Source organism: Chenopodium album, chromosome 1, assembly GCF_948465745.1.
Source record: "Chenopodium album chromosome 1, dcCheAlbu1.1, whole genome shotgun sequence".
Lineage (NCBI taxonomy): Eukaryota > Viridiplantae > Streptophyta > Magnoliopsida > Caryophyllales > Amaranthaceae > Chenopodium > Chenopodium album.
The window spans coordinates 45320302-45339615 of record NC_137834.1 but is presented as its reverse complement, the minus strand read 5'-3'; the positions used below and the strand labels follow the sequence as shown (position 1 = coordinate 45339615).

At 36.5% G+C, this 19314-nt stretch overlaps 2 long non-coding RNA genes across 2 annotated transcripts; both read right to left on the bottom strand.

The window, feature by feature from the left end:
* Positions 1 to 8799: 8799 nt before the first annotated feature.
* Positions 8800 to 10483, bottom strand: LOC145583850 (uncharacterized). Its single transcript, XR_014100318.1, has 3 exons — positions 10399 to 10483; positions 10184 to 10282; positions 8800 to 9096 (listed from the first exon to the last, which is right to left on the bottom strand). It is a non-coding gene; the product is annotated as an uncharacterized LOC145583850 (long non-coding RNA).
* Positions 10484 to 11700: 1217 nt separating this feature from the next.
* On the bottom strand, positions 11701 to 15543 carry LOC145583799 (uncharacterized). The gene is made up of 4 exons (XR_014100314.1): positions 15409 to 15543; positions 12784 to 12897; positions 12256 to 12701; positions 11701 to 11950 (listed from the first exon to the last, which is right to left on the bottom strand). It is a non-coding gene; the product is annotated as an uncharacterized LOC145583799 (long non-coding RNA).
* Positions 15544 to 19314: the final 3771 nt, after the last annotated feature.

Genomic DNA, 19314 nt, shown 5'->3' with positions numbered 1-19314 from the left:
TTTAGGAACCTCCTTCTCCTTTTCAACTAGGTCGGCCTTCACCATTAACGTGTCTTTTGTAGCTCGAACCATCACACCTCTAATTGAGCTTTAACCCCTTTCACCTTTCTTAGAATTCTTCGATTGCTTCTCTCTAAAAACCATATTTTCCTTACCCTTTCCTTTCACATACTTCTTCTTTTTAGGCATTATAGGAGTCTTAAACTCAATTCCTTGTGTTCTCGGACCTAGAAGATCTTTAGGAGGCGCCTTCTTACTTCCAAAACGTCCCTTCTCATCAAAATTGCGTGATCCGACTCGATCCCTTCTACTTCTAGGATTCAACCATGCCTTGTAGGCACTAGATAAGGGAGGAGGAACTTGGTTACTCGCATAAACGGTCCACAAAGGTCTTCCAATCCAATAAGTCCCGTACTTATGAACATTACTTTCATGAAACGATACTTCAAGAGGACTATCGTTATAGCGTGGAACTACTTATTCAAGTCCATATTGTCGCATCAATCGAGAAGGACAATAAAGAGTCATCTTTGAAATACTAGGAACGCGACAATACGGAGTATCATTCGTACAAATTTTCCTTGTAAGCCTCCACCAAAGCACCACCCACGAATGGAAAATTCTCTCTTTGGAAAGAAGACCTTCCAATCATCATATGACATGTTTGCAGAGTAATTCTTCTTCCTACGGACCAGATAACTGGGACCATAATTTTCAATATCGTCGGGGGCTTCAAAAAGTTATAAACGCTCCATCAAGCAAATCTGCAACAAAAAAAAATTAGTCGAAAAAAATGCAGAAAACCACCGTTACACGGCAGACATGCACGGTGACACAGTGCCTGCGATGTGTCACGGGGGCTAATCAGGGCGCATTTTTACCTGCAACTGTACTAGAGAGCCCTTCCTGATGGCTTTTCGGTCAGATTTTGCTTCGTCAAGGCCACGCAAAGTTTCTCCAAGGCAAGTAGGCATAGGGGATCTTCCAGATTCAACATGTTCAAGCACAGATGCTAAACAAGCATGTCCTACCCTACCGTTTTCAAATAAAAAATTGCTAAACATGCAAAAAATATAAGCCCTTCTACGGTATAAATGATAAGACTCAAAGACAGGACGATTGAAATACAAATTTGTAAGCTTTTCTAAATCTACTACATTACCACACACAATTTTATTTAAATCTGGATCTGTCAGATTCAGATGACGTTCAATGTCTTGGTAACAATACTCACGTAAGGTAGGCATTGTAATGAGACTTCTGGCAAGAAAACCAAAGATGACATCGAATTCCTCCGGTAGAGGACATATTTCATCATAATCAAATTTGAAACAATGAGTTTCTGGACTTCAATAATTTAATGCTGCCCTAAGAAAATCATGTTCAATTGCTACATGCCTTAAGGCTAATAAGCCTCTGACATGAAACAATTCTAGCTCTCTTTTGTCCGCATTGGTCAAAGAATAGGACTAGTCACACAATGTGTTATAAAAATTTTGAGACATTATTATTGAAATATGAAATTCTAATTATTTTATGTTTCATAATTATGCATATCACGAATAAACTGGTCCTATTTTATAGCCAAAACGCTTGGAAATACGAAAAATCTATCTTTCTATGTGCGCAAACTACGCCGCTGCAAATTATGGGCACCGTGACATAGGAAATCCCACCGTGTCACGGGAGTTTGTGCCGCGACACGGTATGTTTTGCCATGACATGGTATATATTGTCGTGTCGCGATGCCTACACGTTTTCAAAATTTTATCTTTTACCTACTTTTATCCGGTTTTTTATTGTTTTGTCTTCACCGTTTATCTTCTAATCTTGCTTTTCGAGAGTTTCATTCCTAATTAAATTCTCCATTTATTTTACTTTTTATTTTTTTATTTTGATTTTTTTTATTTTTCTTTTTATTTTGGGGAAGTAGTAAAACTTGTCCCATTTTCATTTTTATTTCTTTTTCTTTTGGGGAAATTGCAATATTTGTCCCATGTTTATTTTTATTTTGGGGAAAGTTGTAAAACTTGTCCCATTTTCATTTTCATTTCTATTTTCTTTTTTGGGAAAGTTGTAAAAATTTTCCCATTTTTCATTTTCTTTTTCTTTTGGGGAAGGTCGGTACCCTCCACTTACGATTTTTTCGCGTCATTAATAAATACACAATCACACACAATGAGTCTCAAGCATACACTAATGCACACTAATAAATGCATAAACTGTGAATAAAATATATAAAGTGAATCATGATGCATAAACAGTGTCAAGTGTCATCTATAAAAGTACATAATAAAAACCCTCGGTCAAAAATCTGCAGAACTAGAAGAGTTAGGATCAGTGTCATCTCCAGTCTGCGAATACAGGAATGGCAGACCAAAGAGTCCCTCCATAATCCGGGTACGAGGAGTAGTATCCCTACTAGTCTCTATAGCTCTAGTAGCAGACAAACTCAAAGTAGGACCTGTATAAATGGCAAACGACGTAGGTTGACTCCAAGAGGTAGGAAGCATCTGTGGAGGCATCGTCCCATACAATGGAACTGAGAATAAGCCCTGCACCGGTGGAGGAAGCGCCCCAGACAATGGAACTGAGTATAAACCCTGGTCCACAAGAGGACTAGCCTAAACTCGGGATGTGAAGGATTAGAAGATGAAGGCCGCAGCCACTGACCCTGAAAATGCTGGAATGGCTTAGAAGGTTGAGGCTGCTGCCACTAAGCCTCCTGAAACGGCTAAGAAAGCCGAGGCTACTGCTGAGACTGAGAATGCCGACGAACCTCTATGCCTCGAGCGTGAGCGAGACCTCCGTCGCTCCTGAAAGACACAAAATGAAAAGATGTCAATAGTGCAAGATAGAATAAATGGTAAATATTGAAAAAAAGGTGAATATACCTCGAGAACATCGCTAGAACCGCCCTGGCAACTTGCACCATGTCGAAACTTGATGATGTTGTACTTTAAAGCATCAATCAGCTTCATAAATCTTATCATGTCTGAGTGTGTAGGCTGAGAAAAAAGCAAAGAATAATCAACAACAAGCGGTATTAAAAAAGGATGAATAACGTGTCAAAAAGCTCACCGGCTCAAACACATCAGGCAGAGACTCATGTGCTTGTCTGAAACCCTCTGGCGCGTCAGCAATATGATCCTCAGTAATACCGATCGGTCCCGGGTAACGGAAAGATTGAGGCGGGACCTCAATCTTCCCCTTACGACGAGTAGTCGTCTGAAAATACGATCAAATAATCAGGTTATTCGACAATTCAAACAAAGACTAGCGACAAAATTCTCAAAAGAAATATACCTCGGGAAGATGGGGCGGAGGAGCCAAAGAAGGAAGCAAATCTTGTGAATAATCATCCTCCATACACACAAGCTCCTACCAAGGAAATGTGTAGCGCTCCCCCCTGTTGATCAACGCCCCAAGTAAACGTGAGTCCAGCATCGACTTAGGTGGAGGCAAAGGCACCATAAAGCGATCAGCGCTGTGCTGACGAACAACGCACTCCCCAAGATACCAAGCAAAGAGTGCGATACCGATAAAAACATTACGGTACGCCTAAAGCTGCAAGGTCTCGGGAAGATCAGTCATCCCAACCCAAAGCCGATACTAGATCTCAACAACAACCTAAAAACCATAAAAAGCTGCAATAAATGCCGAAAAATAACATCAAGGCAGAGAATTACATGCTGCAAAATCAATTATTACACCAACGGAAGAGGTGCCTCGGCGCTGCAGCCCGCGCAGCATAGAGACGGACTCCACTTGTGACTCGCCTCGGTCACGCCACCTGGCTCCGACAGGGAAATCATGGACCGCTCCACGACTCTGTCGATGAGCCAATACCGAAAAGTACTCATAGAACCACAGTTGCCATAAAAATTAATCTCTAATCACATGAGTTAAACTGTTTAAAACAAAACAAGAAGAAGAAAGATCGTCACCTCTACGACTCTCCATAAACCATAGACAGTGACAGGGGCCTGGTCATTCAGCTGCCTTCAGCCATGACGCAACAAAGAGAGTAGATCAGCATATCCTAGGCTAACCCAATTACAGGATCCTATCTCGCCGATCCTAACCAGAGAAGGAAGGTGGAAAACGAGCGCACACAAACTCCTATCAGGAGAAAGAGTCCCGGAAATGAGAATCAAGATAAAGATCCGCACTCGCTACTCAGGTGTCGTCTCACTCATATCAAAGCCATCCGCAAGAACAGAAGCCAATTCTAATCGCCCGCTCTTAGTACCACCTCGAGGCACCGGCTGAGTCCTGATATGCTGAACGACCTGACCTAACAAATCTGCTACCTCAGCCGCCCCCAAGTGAGGTTAGGAATCTGCCGTACGGCCCGCTTGATGAAGCGTAAGGCGATAATCATGCTAAAATCCAGGGGGGTCACTGTCATCTCCCCCGAAGAAAAGTGAAGAATGTTGGTAGTATCGTAAAAATACTCCAACAATGCACGAACAACTGTCGAGCCACAACCCCGGGGGCTGCAAAATTCTACAACCGCTGAATAGAAATCTCCTAAACCAATAGACTCCAACAAGGCATTAGTGACAGGATCCCTCGTAATAATCCCGTATAGTCGGGGAATCAAATCTCCAGCTTCAGATCCATGATGGAGAAGTGTGTCATCGACTATGCCGACAAGTGGACGGTGAGAAATGTGGTTCTCACGGCAGAAAACCAACTCGTCTGGTGTCCATAGAGGTGGAATCCACCTACCCCTACTCGAAGAAGGGCAAGGCTCATTCTCTATGGCATCGTCGTCCATGCCCTCAAGAACTGTGGGAGTGTCCTCTCAAAAAGCCTGACGCCGACCACGAGTAGAAAGATCGCGATCCCGTTGTCTAGGCATGCTATTACAAAAATATAAATCTAAATACTTAGCATCATTTCCTAAGTTATTTAAATATTTATTCAAAAGCGGCTTAACAACTACCTCAAGTTGCATTTTCTATTATACGCAAAATTTTTACCTCAAGGCTAAAAATTAGCAAAATAATAGAATTACTTCTAGTATTTAGTTTCTCCACGACGAACTTATACTATAGTTCTCCTAATTGCATGATATTATGTTCTCCATGACAATATAGTACATACACAAAACATATCATATTTTGAAATTGCACAAGAACAATAGATCTGCACATCATGGCATATTTTACAAGATCTACAACCAGTATATCACCATTTCAAGTGCAAAAAAAAACATGAACAACAAAAACACCATTTCACACAAGTAGTACCTAAAAAAATGGTTATTTGCTCAATTCTTCACGAAATCACACAAACTTGGTCTCAAATTGCTCACAAACAAACATACATTCTTATACAAGTTAATTTATAGCAAGAATTTTGACAAAGAATCTCAAAATAAAAAACCCCCAATTTGATTTTTTTAAGGTTCAAGCAAACATGGCATTTTACAAAAAAATTTGAGACAAAAGCAAAGGAAACTTACATGGATCCTTGTGAGAAATCAAAAATGAGGAATATAGCAAAAATTGGAGTGAAATTGGTGGAGAATTGAGCTCTAAAAGCTTTAAAAACCATGGAAATTTAGCAGCGCGAACACCGCAACCACCGCGACACAATTGCTCAGCACCGTGGCACATTATACCTGCTTGTGTCACGGTGAGACTCTGACAGCAACGGCAAAATTCTGACAGCAACAGCGGCAGATAAACGACGAATCAAAACGGCCGTGCAGCGAGACAAGACGTCGTGACATGGTAGAGTCCTCCGCGCCCCGGTGATGAGCTCTATGGCATGGTGACCAGATATATTCTAAATGAAAAAAAAGGAGAGAGAACAGGGAGATTGAGAATGTAAATGGTGAAGAAGTAGTAAAAGGAGAGCTCGAATTTAAAGCGTAAAAAATAGTTGTTACACGGCTCCGTTCTCATACCTCTAATCCCTTTATCGTGAAACAGGTTTTTTACGTGTGGCACGACATAATTTTTTAGGCTCGTTGAATATTTAAGTGAAATAAAATCCCGCGTCACGGGGTTCCCCACCATCTGACGGGATCAGACACTTTGTCGCGGGAATTGTCCACGTGACGCCGGGCCCACTTGTGTGTCCTACACGCTTTTTAAACCTCTTGGAGAATATTTTTTGTATTTTGACTAAGTTGGAATGATTTTTTGCAACTTTTGGATAGTTATTTTCTCACCGAAATTATGCAAAAAATTCTAATTGGTATTTTAAGGGTTCCAAAATTACCGATTAACCTCTAACAAGTATTAGGGTTGCATTTTCGACACTTTAAACACCTAATATGGTCGGATAGTCGACTTGAAGGAAACTCATAAGCGGCCCATGTTCGGGGATAATCGAACCATCATACACTTGCAAATTTCATTCGACAAGTTTTTTCCTCAAGCATGAAAAAATTTCGTTCGTTGTCACCTCTTAAAGAAAAGAAGTCAGCAATTATATCAGTTGTCGGTAGATTGTTCTTCAAGTATAGAAAATTGCCAAGTCGGTTTTCCTCAAGCATGGAAAACATTATTGGTGGATTTTTCTTCAAGTATAGAAAACCGCCAAGACGGCTCTCCTCAAGCATGGAAAGCATTATCGTTGGATTTCTTCAAGTATAGAAAACCGCCAAGTCGATTTTCCTCAAGCATGGAAAACATTATCGGTGGATTTCTCATCAAGTATATAAAACAGCCAAGACGACTCTCCATAAGCATGGAAATCATTATCGGTGGATTTCTTCATGTATAGAAAAACCGCCAAATTATTTTGTCGGCTTTCCTCAAGCATGGAAAGTATCATCCGGAAGATTTCTTCAGGCTTAGAAAGCTACCAAAGGTGTCAATCGACTTCCCTCAAGCATGGAAAGAATTTCAACAAACGTCATCCGGTGGATTCCTTCAAGCATAGGTAGCTACCAAACTCATTTGTCACAGATACACTGGTGTCAGATAAGAATACTATCCCTTTACTCTTTTATCTGTAGAACTAATATTTTTCTGCAGGTATCGGCATATAACGAGAGATTTAGGTCGGGTTTAGTATTTAATCCCGAGAGTGTTTAAAAAATCGTATTTAATTAAATTCAATTTTTAATAGTCCATGGATCAGTCTTGATGTTTAGTTAAAGCATAGTTTATTTTTAATTTTAGCACAAACCTTTTGATTTTATTATTTTGGTCCAATAAATAAATAATAAATAAGAAATGGCCCGAAATTATCAATCGACACTTAAAAAGGCTGAACGAAATTAGGGTTGTAGGGAATATTTCAAGCATTACCCTAAACATGAACCCCATTGTGATCATACACTAAAGTACGGTGGCGTCCAAAGGGAAGGAAGCTAGAGCAACAGAGTCGCCAACATGTTTTAGGAACTTGTAAACCGTTCACAAGGTGAAGGTTACACCCCTTAACGATCCAAGAGATCGTTAACTCCAATAGGTCTGGAACCAAGACTGGAAGTTCGGGATGAAGGTACAAATCCAACCTAAAAGATATTGAACCTGCCCTAATAATAGGCCTCTACTTTATTTTTCTCGTATTCATGTGCGCATTCTGACTAACATGCAATCATTAGGTTTACCCTAAACCTGTTTAATCTATGGTGTTTGAATATTAATGCACAAATAAAAATATTATTGGCGATCACTTAAATTATAATCTTATTAACTATAAACAAGATTATTAATTATCTTATTAAGCGTGATTACAAGTATAAATTCCCTTTAAACATGCATAAAAGGCGTGATCAAGCAATAACAATAATAAATATATATCAAGCAACAAAATAATAATAATTATTACAATCATAATTATGACACTAATCATGAAAACAATAATGTTAAATCATAATAATAGCAAGATCCTAGGCATGATAATAACAAGATTAATAACAAACCCTAGCATCTCACTAAACATTAAAGATAAATTATCCCTAACATGATACTGACATGTTATTAGGAAAGAAAGTAGGAAGCATCATAGAAATCATAATTGATATAAGTAAATCACCCTAAATATCATACTAAGAAAAGCATCCTAACATGATACAAGGAATCAAAATGACAACCTAAACATGATTTCTATATCAAAATATCAATTAAAAAATTAAAGCACTTACTTGGATGCCTCGTATCTCTTTCTAATAACAAAATACACACATTAGTAACTTCAAGGAAAATATAAAATCAAACAAGTAAATTAAATAATTGAAAGAAAGAATTAAGAAAGTTTAGGCTAGATTTGGGACCAAACCCTCAGAAATCAAACCTTTCACACTACTACAAAAAAGGCCTTAGAGAACTGTTAGAATAGGCTTTATAGATCGCCTTAGGGGCGTTCTTCTGCTAAGCGATGTATAAAGTATAGAGAACGGGTCGTGTAGGCATTTTATATAATAACAAATAGAGAACGGTTGTTAGTCACAACCGTTCTCTTTTCCCTTCTTAAATTTATACACCAAGGAAGGAATACAGAATGGTTTAGGCCACTTAACCGTTCTATATTGCATTACAATAGAGAACGGTTAAGTTAGATAACAGTTTTTTTTAACAAAAAATCCGGCCATATATATTTTATACCGTATGTATTTTATTTCGTATTATTCCTGTATTTTAATTATCTGAATTATTTTTGTATTTCATTTTAGACCTGTATTCCTGTTTTATATCTTGTAAATTTATATATCCTGTAAGAAAATCTTCACATTTCATATGTAAAATAAATCCAAGATCCTGTACGTGCAATATAACTTTCTGTATAATAAAATTAACAAAAATATTTCCAGATACGACGAAAGCCATCAAAATATACTTCATATATATAATTTAAAACATCCAACCACAATTAAATTAAATCATTTATACAAAATTTGTTCTATACAAACAAATACGTGAGTTAAATATCAAAAACCTTTCTAGTTAATGTTGATTAAAAAAAAATTGATGCCCCAAAATATACCAATACCATATTGATCTACAATTCACATAAATCATCATCGTCGTCGTTTGGTTGATGGTATCCGGTAATATATGAAATCCACCTTTCTCTAAGCTCGTGAATCATTTGTTGAGAATATGTATGAGGAACTTGCTTAAAATACTACAAAATAATGTGAAATAAATACATATTAGTTAATAATATACAATAAATTGTTCTACATTTAAGGATATTGCACAATGATAACAAATACATATTAGTCACTATGGGGCATGGATAACAAATAAGCCTCAGTTAGTAGTTAAGGGTCGTTAGACACAGGGGCGAAGTCATCAATAGCATGCAGAGCCTGTTCAATCTACATATTAGTCACTACTTGAATAAGCAAATTCACAGCTTGGAGGCTTAAATGACTACCTGCTGTTAAGAAGCTGACTGTCAGTGATGGTTGCAGTGAAACAACAGCTTCTCAGCATTATGATGGCCCCCCCGGGTTTTAACTGATGATTAAGTACTGGAAGAGAGTGAAGAGTTTTCTCACCAGGGTTATGATTCTCACCAGGGACATGGTTCTATCAGTCTAGACAACAAGCACTTGTTATCACAAATAGCAATCTAGGGTATATATTATGTTTCCCGTCGTTCATTTCATCCCAAAGGACCTCTTCTTTAATTGAATCGTCCTCATTCAAGATTGCCGCAACACGTCTGTCATACATAACTGCTGCCTCCAGAAGGATACCAAAATCTTCATCTGGTGTCTAAGCAGTATGTATTGACAAATCAGCAGTAATATAAAATATCATAAGCTGATCATTCTCAAACTAAGGGGGTTTCTTTATTTTTCCATCTGAGCCATATTACATTTCACACTCTGGTTTTGCATCCCCAAGATTACCCACGATTACTCTCATGAGATGAAACATAGACCAAAGGGAATAGCGTTAAGCATTTTAGTCAGCTGTTAGCATCTTTCCTAGCTATTTTTATAATTTTTAGAGCCAATCTCAGCATTCGACTTAATCACACCCATACTTTCCCCCCTAAAGCTGAGTACATAGCCAAATAATTAATCGTTTCAGAAATCATAACCTTCTCCCATGACTTACATCCACAATCACACCCAATTTCCTATCAAAACCAACCCCATTACTTAGAGAGCATAATTGTGCAAAAACTACAAATTTTAGAGAGTATAGTCAGATGTGTGCATCAGCTACTCAAAATACATTAAAACTAAAGGTCGTACCTTGTCGGGGATGATCATTTGCCTAGATTCAATTGTCTCAATCATGTAGCGACAAACGTAATATCCACTATCACTAGAGCCATTAGCTTGACGAGGACACTAATACAAACCAAAAAATAAAAAGGGGAGGGTTAAATCAAACACCTAGTTATATATAATGTATCAACATATATTATGTACTAAGCATTGCAAAATTATATTAAAGATACAAACACCTCTATGCTTATTCATTTAATGTAAGGTTTCTTCTTTATTTTTGTGATATCCTTTCGATGTTCCGCGCTAAAATTGATCATTGCCCTAATTATCAAAATATTAGAGCAATAGCATTGAAATACTTTCATAAAAAGAAGTTAACATGTAACAAAATAAGTAATCTAGCACATACTTGTTAATTATTGTTTGAGAAAATTTGGGAGGTTCATCTTTTACTCCCGCGGGATATAGCCAATGCACCAAACCAACTCATGGACAAATAACAGCCAACATCCAATGTCCACTATATTGATTAAAACAATAGAATTCAAATACAATAATGAATGTTTAAAAGGAATTAGAAATAAAACTGATAAAAAATAAAAAATATGTGCTAGACTCATATGCACTTACTCCTCATAATACAGGGCAAAGAAGAGCTGATTTTTGTTTATGGCATCATCACATGAAAATAGCCTAGCTAGATAGTCACATCGATCATCGTCTTTTTCCACAGTTGGAGCATACGGGGATAGATAGTTGCAATCACAAAATCCATACAACCCTAAGATACCTTGTATATGAACAATCTCACTCATATACCTTTCATATCAAATATTTATTTAAATTTACTAGCTCATTAATCAAAAAGCGTTATAAAATTTAACCTAGAAATAGCAAAGGATACAACACTTACATCATTAAAATTGACATGTGTGACGATTTTATCTCTCTTTGGAAGCACCAGTCAAGCATCACTACAACAAATTCACCTTTGTGCCACGAGTAAAATCGTGGCACAAGTTTAAAATTCTCGTGGCAATGTAGTGTAGCCACGGGAATTTTTAAATTTACTCCTGTGACACAAGAGGCCGTGGCTAGGAAATTTGCCACGGGAAAATGGATGTCGTGGCAAATTTCGAATTTTATGCCACGGGTATGTAACGTGGCAAACAAATTCACTTGCCACGAATATTAATGTGGCTAACAAGTTCTTTGCCACAAATTCTACCGTGGCTAATAAACTTAGTTGCCACAAACATTACCGTGACCAGTAATCTTCTTTGCCACAAATATTACCGTGGCTAATAAACTTTGTCGCCGCAATATACTGTAGCTAATTATTTATTTGCCACAAATAATACCGTGGCAAATAAATCCATTGCCACATTACTTTCGTGACAAATAATATCATTTTACACTAATGACTATCGTGGCTAATAATTTCAATGGGCATAAGCTTTAATTTGTTGCAGCATTTATGGTATACGCATAACTGAATATTAAAGATGGAGTTTTTCTCAAATAAGTCATATTTGTCATTCTTGAAATCGATATATAACATTAAAAAGGTGATATAATGTCTTGGAATCCCATTCATTCAAACATACTTGAATTCGATATCCATACATACAAACATACTAGAAATCAATTGTCTCATTGTCTCATCACTAGCTCACTCTTACTAAAATAAATAAAAAATAAAACACTCAAATCGTTTTGCTCAAGAACAATATATACTCTATATATATGTACAATGTGACAATATGTCTGTGCTCCGCTCCTTGTTACCTACAATAAATAAATAGATAAATGATCAAGTTAATATTTTTTCAAAAAGAGCACCAAAAAAAGGATATGTTTTCAAAATGAAAAAGTCAAATTGACACAAAATATAGAACAATTAACTTTAAGCTCATAAATTATAACAACTGGCACATGGCAAAATTCTTTAATGTCTAACTACTGCTGCTATAATAGGTGAATAATGTATAACAGGTGAATAATGTATAACTACTTTAAGCTCATAAACTTATATCTAAGATGAATCATGCACCAATGAATAATGTATAACAGGTGAAGATAGCATTACTTACTTCATTCCTTTGAACCTTGACTTCCTAAATCATCAGAATCTGATGAACTTCCTGCTCCAAGAAAATCCAGAAGTTGACTAAACTTCTTCTCCTAAACTGCATTATTATCAGCAATTTTTCTGTCCACGTCATTCTTAACAGCTTCCGCCTCTTTTTTGGCTTGTTCAGCTTCTATTTTAGCCTGTTCTGCTTCTGTTCTAGCAGTTTCAGCTTCTTTTCTTGCATCTTCAATTGCTTGATCTGCTTTCTTTATAACTTCATTCACCTCTTGAGTAAGATCAATTCGAGAGGGCTTTACTTTAAAATGTTGCGTTATACTTCTACCAGGTCCATGAGCTTTCAAATACCCATGTGTATCTTGGCCAAGCACATCCTGAATAATTTGCTCATCTGTTTTCTCATTAAGACCTTGCTCTCTTTGTTCCTTTAATTTTTTTTATCTCATCCTATGAATAAACAATATTAAGTTAGAAGATAAGATGGTAAATGTTAAATAGAAAATAACAAACATAAAACTTATAAACTTACTACTGCATGAGTGTTATTTGCCAAATTGATTGCATTCACAGCCTTCTCAGATTTTCTTGTACGAGTTGCAACCAATACATCAACTCGAGAACACTTCCCGCCATTCTTCTTCTTCTACAAACATTACAGAGTTTTTAGAATCAAATTACACTCTCAATTATTGTACGTTTCCATATTTTGAATAAGTACGAGAATTACTTCGTAAAATTTTTAGTGGTTTAGAAGCTAATGACATTTAGTTATGTCCAACAAAATTTAAATTTCCATGTGTCAAGAATTCAGCTAATAAAAAAATTAAAAAAAAAAAAACAAGTTTTGTTGGATAATAAGGCCTACAGACCCTGAAGCCTATAAGCTACTGCTCCTTGATTTTACTATTGAAGAAAAAGTATGATTGTTTAGGTATAACGTCAAAGTGATACCTGACCCCTCTAGGATGTCATGATCATACGTACAAAGGAAGTAAAGGCTCCTACTGTACTCTGATCGACAAAATTAGTCTGATCAAAGCGTTTTCCTACCCGTCAGCATAATATTGCGGAGCACAAAGTCTAGCTTCGCAGCAGTAAGCTGCCGCCGAGTTTGATGCAAAATTTTACAGCTTGTGTAGAGGATGTAAAAGTAGAAGAACTCCCACAATTCAATAAGTGGGTAAAGGACAATAAATTCAAAGTCAAAGTCTTCAGTTTGATAAGATTTCAGATCAGCTAAGAACTGCAGCAGCTAGCTCAGGTTATTATAACATTGATGAGACTTGCAAATTAGCAAGGTTTGTCAGCAAAAGAAATCAGAATTTTCAGCAAGACAGTAAGATTTTTTAGAAGAAAAATCGATATTCTCACAAAATCTAAGCAGTAGTTTCAGTTTTTTCGATGGAAAATATGAATTTCAGCAAGGAAGAAAGCTTCTCAGAAGATAATTCAAGATTTTGGCAAAGCAGTAATATTTCTCAGCAAGAGAAACCAGATTTTTCACCAAGTCAGTCAGAGTTTAAGCAAGAAAATCGAAGTTTCCAGCGAAAATCAGAACTTTTTAGCAAGCAGGATAATCAAATGTTTCAAAAAACAACAAGATTTTCAAGAAGAAAAAGCTATATCCTTGCAAAATTTCAGCAGGAGTCAGCATTTCCAGCAGAAAAATGAGAATTTCAGCGAGGTTGTAGGCTTCTCAGAAGAAGAAATGAAATTTTTGCAAGGAAATAAAGTTCCTCAGCAAGAAGAATCTGATTTTTCAGCAAGTCAACCAGATTTTTTCAGTAGAAAAATTAAAAACTTCAGCAGGGAAATCGAAATTTTCAGCAAAAGTCAGAATTTTTTCAGCGAGCGGAATATTCCGATGCTGTAGCAAGAAAGTAAGATTATTATCAAAGCAGTTCATATTTTTCAGTAGAAAAATCAAAATCTCAGCAGATTTTTCAGTCGTGAATCATCAGTCTCCTTTAAGTCTTAGAACCGCTGTAGCACCTCTAAGACTTAGGGGGCTAGATGCAAGGGAGCAACTCTACACCGCTCCATCATTTGGGGGTTCTGTAATGTGGGATGACTCCCTCTGAGTCATATCACTAATAATTATCAATAGTCATACATAATTCACAATTCACAATGACTAGAATGGCACATTTCCAACAGAATTTGTCAGGTTTCTGTATACATCAATATATCGGAGGATTGAGTTTATTAACAAAAAAAAGGAGGAAATATGCCTTATTCTTAATAAATTCTCTCTATCTCCTTTGGTTCCGTTCTTTTGAGTTGTTTTGCTCTATTCTACTCTACCCAGAAACTCAAAAAAATAGGGCCGAAGTATTATAAACTTCAAACTTGTTAGTTATTAAGAATATTTATTTTTTTATACTACTTGCACAAACTCAGCATTTAACCATTGAACTTTATGGACATTTTCAGTGAAATTGCAATGGTGGCAGAAGATTTTTAACAATCATCAAATATGTATGATTAGTTTTGTAAGATTCAAAGTTCATTTTTTTTTGTGCTAAAATTCAAATCAAAATGCATATGATAATAATTTAATAAATTATTATGATAAACTTGTTTTTGTGTGGCAGTCGAAGAACCACCAGGACTAAATCTCATTTTTAGATCTTAACCACCATCATGTATATAATTATTAATTATGGGAAATCATTAATCAAAGTCTTCAACAACCCTATTAGCTTATTAATTAAAAGCTACTTCATCTAAGAAGTACAGAGTAATAGTCTTCTAAATAATTTGCATGCATGAATCACATCATATATTTATTTATATGCTTTACATTGAGAGATTGATACCACTACAACTCAGTTATAGACTGTAAGTCTGAAGTATATCGGAGGATTGAGTCACACCAAATTGAAGCAAAAATCGAAAAATAAAATCAAAATTCGAGAACAAAAATCAGAAATTATGAAAATTAAAGAGCAAAAATCTTGAGCCTCGCCAAATTGAAGCAAATATCGAAAAATAAAATCAAAATTCGAGAACAAATCTGTTCAAGCATAGCAACTACAATCCAACATAATTCAATTGCTACCACATATGTATTAGAAAAAACAAATTAAAATTTCCATTGATTCACGCATTAAAACACAACATATGAGAAAAGAGAGCAGTAAATAGATCTAACCTTGAAATTTTGTCCAAGAATTGATCTTCTGAGCGCTAGTCGAATCTTCAAATTAGGGTCCTTAGAACGAACGGTTCTCGTTTATCAGCAAACAAGGTTTCTGAATTTTTTTTAATAGGAAGGTTTTTGATTTTTTTTCAGTATACTCATTCATGCCCCAATAAGCTATATCACAAGCATCATTAAGAGAACACCCATGGTAACTAAGAAAACCATCTAGTCTTTCAAAGTAAGCATAAAAGGGTTCACCATCAAATTGAGGAAAAGATAAGCATGCCATTTTTATACAAATATCAAACAAAGAAAAGCAAACACAAATCAAATTATATACAAGAACCTAGCTAATCTAATCAACACAAACTAATGAACGCCTTAGACCCCGGCAACGGCGCCAAAATTTGATCGGGGGTTAAAATAGTGTCGTTAGTCTACTAACCCTAATCAAATTAACAATTTATAATACCTAAACTACCCTAATACGAGTATAGGGGTAAGTAAAGGGTCGAACCCAAAAGGACTAAGTGTATCAATTTATGCTAATTAGACTACTAGGAAAGCTTGTGAGGTAAAGAGAGGTTAAAATAAACACAACTAAGAACTAAAACTAGGGAAAGTGGAATCCAATTACATCAATGCATTCAACAACATCATACAATTAGATGAAAATGACCTTGATTAGGAACAATCAACACATTTAACTCACTCTCGCACAATTAAGCATGTTAATTATCCTACTAAACTAATTCACTCTCGTGCAACTAGCCTAGCAAAGGTATGGAAGAATTTAGGGCTCTCAACCAACTCACTCTCGCACAATCGATTGAAAACACAATTAAAAACATAGAATCAATTAGCTAGAAAGATTCTAATACATAAAAGCATCATCCATACACAATAATCAAGAAACAATTCCACACTAATCACAATCAATCATTCAATTTATTAACATGACCTTCATCCATTTCCCTAGAACAAAACCTAAGCTAACATGATGAACAAAAATATGGAAAACAAGGTAAAATAATAATAAAAGCAAGAATCAAATAATTAAACTAATTAAACTACTCAAATCAACAAATAAATAAGCAAAAACAATAATAAATGAAAGCAATAAAGGTGAGAGAAAGTTAGGAAAACTCATTGAATTTATGAGAGGAAAAATCCACAAATTTGCTTCTTCAAAATCCCAAAAACTCCATGAAAAATCCAATCTTTCTCTCTCTAAACTACTCCTAAACTAGAGAGAGAAACTCCTAATCTAACCCTAAGAGAGAGAAAATAAAAGAGCTAAACTAATCTAATCTAATCTAAAATAAAAATGTTAAGTGTTCAAGGTTCAGAGAAAATAACCCCAAAAGGGTATTTATATACAAGGCTAAATAGAATAAAATAAATAAAAGAAAACAAATAAAGAAAATAAAATAAAACAAAAGAAAAGAAAAGGGAAATAGAAAAGGGGAATAAAAATAAAAGAAAATAAAACCCCAAAATCCCCAATTTCCCCCAGCAATCACGATCTCCCCTTCTCTTTCATTCGGCTGCTCTGTTTCTTCCATCATCACCATCACGCATCATCAATTATCATAATCACCACCGTCAATCCTCATCGTCATCAATCAAGCATCAATCAAAGCCGTTCAATTCTCATTAAAAATCACGTGAAAAGCTCGTGATTGACCCACGATTGCGCGCCCGCACAGAAGACGCACACAGGTCGCGCAAAGCTTCTGCCTCGAATCTGATTTAGGACTCCATTTTGTGCGCTTTCTGACAGGGTTGCGCGGCCGCGAGTAGCAGCTCTGTGAGTTTGGGTGTTGGGCGAAATGCGGCTGTAATTGGTGAGTAATTGGGTTGGATATTTGGGTGGTTAATTGTGGGTGAAGGGCTGGTGGTTTAATTGGTGTTGCGGGGTTTAATTGGTGAGTGGTTTGGTGGTGATTGATAGTGGTTTTGGCGGTGGCTGGTGTATTGGTTGCGACGGTTGATGGAGAAGAATTGGAGGTGGTTTGGTTGGAGTTGCGGGGTGGCTGTTGCTGTTGGTGTGTGTGTGTGTGGGATTGCGTGGGTATTGACTGGTGGCAGAGGTGTTTAGGCTGGGTGGCTGGCGCGGCTGTGGTCGCAGGTGGAAGCTGGTCTGGTTGGAGGTGCTGCGTGAAAAGGAGAGTTGGAGCAGGGGAGTGTTGCGATGTTGGTGTTGTTGATGGTTGTTGTCGCTGCTGTTGCTGTTGGTGTTGTGATGTGTGGTGGTTTGTGGGAGGTTGCTATTGGTGGCGCTGGTGGTTGATTTTAGTTAACTGGAGCAGGGGGCTGCTGGTTGTAATTGATGTTGCTGTTGGTGATGAGGAAAAGCAGGGAGCAGGGGAGGACGAGGAGATCGAGTGTGTGGTGGAGGATAGGTTATGTTGTGGTGAAGGATAAGGCTGACAGCAGCTAGGTCGGTTAGGGGCATTGTGAATAGTGTTTGACTTGAGTTCGAAACTCCATTTATGACTCAAAACTTGAGACACGTATATTGAACCTCGAACGTTGGACCTCCGATCTCGAACATGACTTTGAAACCCGGAACGCCTACAACCAAAAACAACATGAGGGTGAATTGGAAAATAAAATAAAATAAAGTAAAATAAAGTAAAATAAAATAAGATAAATAAAATAAAATAAAATAAGATGCTAAAACTAAAGAAATAATAAAATTAAATGAAATAAAATAAAATAAAATAAAATATGAAACTAAAATAAATAAGAAAACGAGATAAAAAGAGAAATTATTAAAAATATAAACTAACGACTTAAACTACAAACATTAAAAGAAAGAAAAATAAAATAAAACACGAAAATAAACTAAAAACTATAGAAAATTACAAAAATACTCAAAATAAAGAATAAAAGACAAGAATAATAAAATAATAGAAATAAAGGATAAAAAGGGTGAAATTATTGGAAAGTAAGCCGGAATACGACTCAATAAACACCCTAAAAGTGACATAAAAGTCACTTATCAAACTCCCCCAAGCTTACCTTTTGCTCGTCCTCGAGCAAATTGACATGAAACACGGGAGAAGGAGAATGATTTATTCAAGCAAAGCTAGAACACTAAAAGAGACAAGAATGTACACTAACTCACTTTCGTAGGAATCACGGTCACTTTTAGCAACTAATGACAAGCCCTTTAAACCCCTAGATCGCCCTAGAGGACGAGTGTGCTCTCGTGAGGGTGTCCTAAGAGTTTAACCCACAACTCTAAATAAAAACCAAGGCACGACAATAAAAAAAAGAAAAGAAAAAGAAACATAAAAAAAAGAAAGAAAACACAATTTCATATTTGGACAAGAGATAGGAACAAACACCAATGAATGCGAACCTTTCTAAATAGACAAATGTATGCACGTTCTAAGATGTCAATGGTTGATTGAAACATAACATATGCTAAGCATAGAGAACTAATGAGGACTCAATCCACCCTAGCCCCAACCAATCGGGCCGCGTTCTCTCCACTAGCTTCAAATCAACCCTTAAGCTAGCTTCTCATGATTCCACGAAGGAATCGGAAAAAGATAAAGAAATGAAAAACTTTGAGAAGGTTATCCCGACATCTCAACTATGCATACTCTCTCCATAGGTTTGAGATCTATCTCCCTCCACCGTTCTTTGACCTAACCCCACTAAAGTCTAAGGGACTTTTATTAGGTTGTAACGTAAGGCTAAGGGTTAAGGCGGGGTAAAATTTTGAAAATTTTGGTGATATTTCCTAAGTGAAGCAAAAGAGTGGCCTACTCTCAAAAACAAACTCAAGAATTCACAAAATATCAAAAAAAAATACCAATAATGCCATCTCCCACAAGCTTACTCAACACTAACACACAATATATACAAAAAGAATGAAGGAATGCTCCCCCCCCCCCAAGC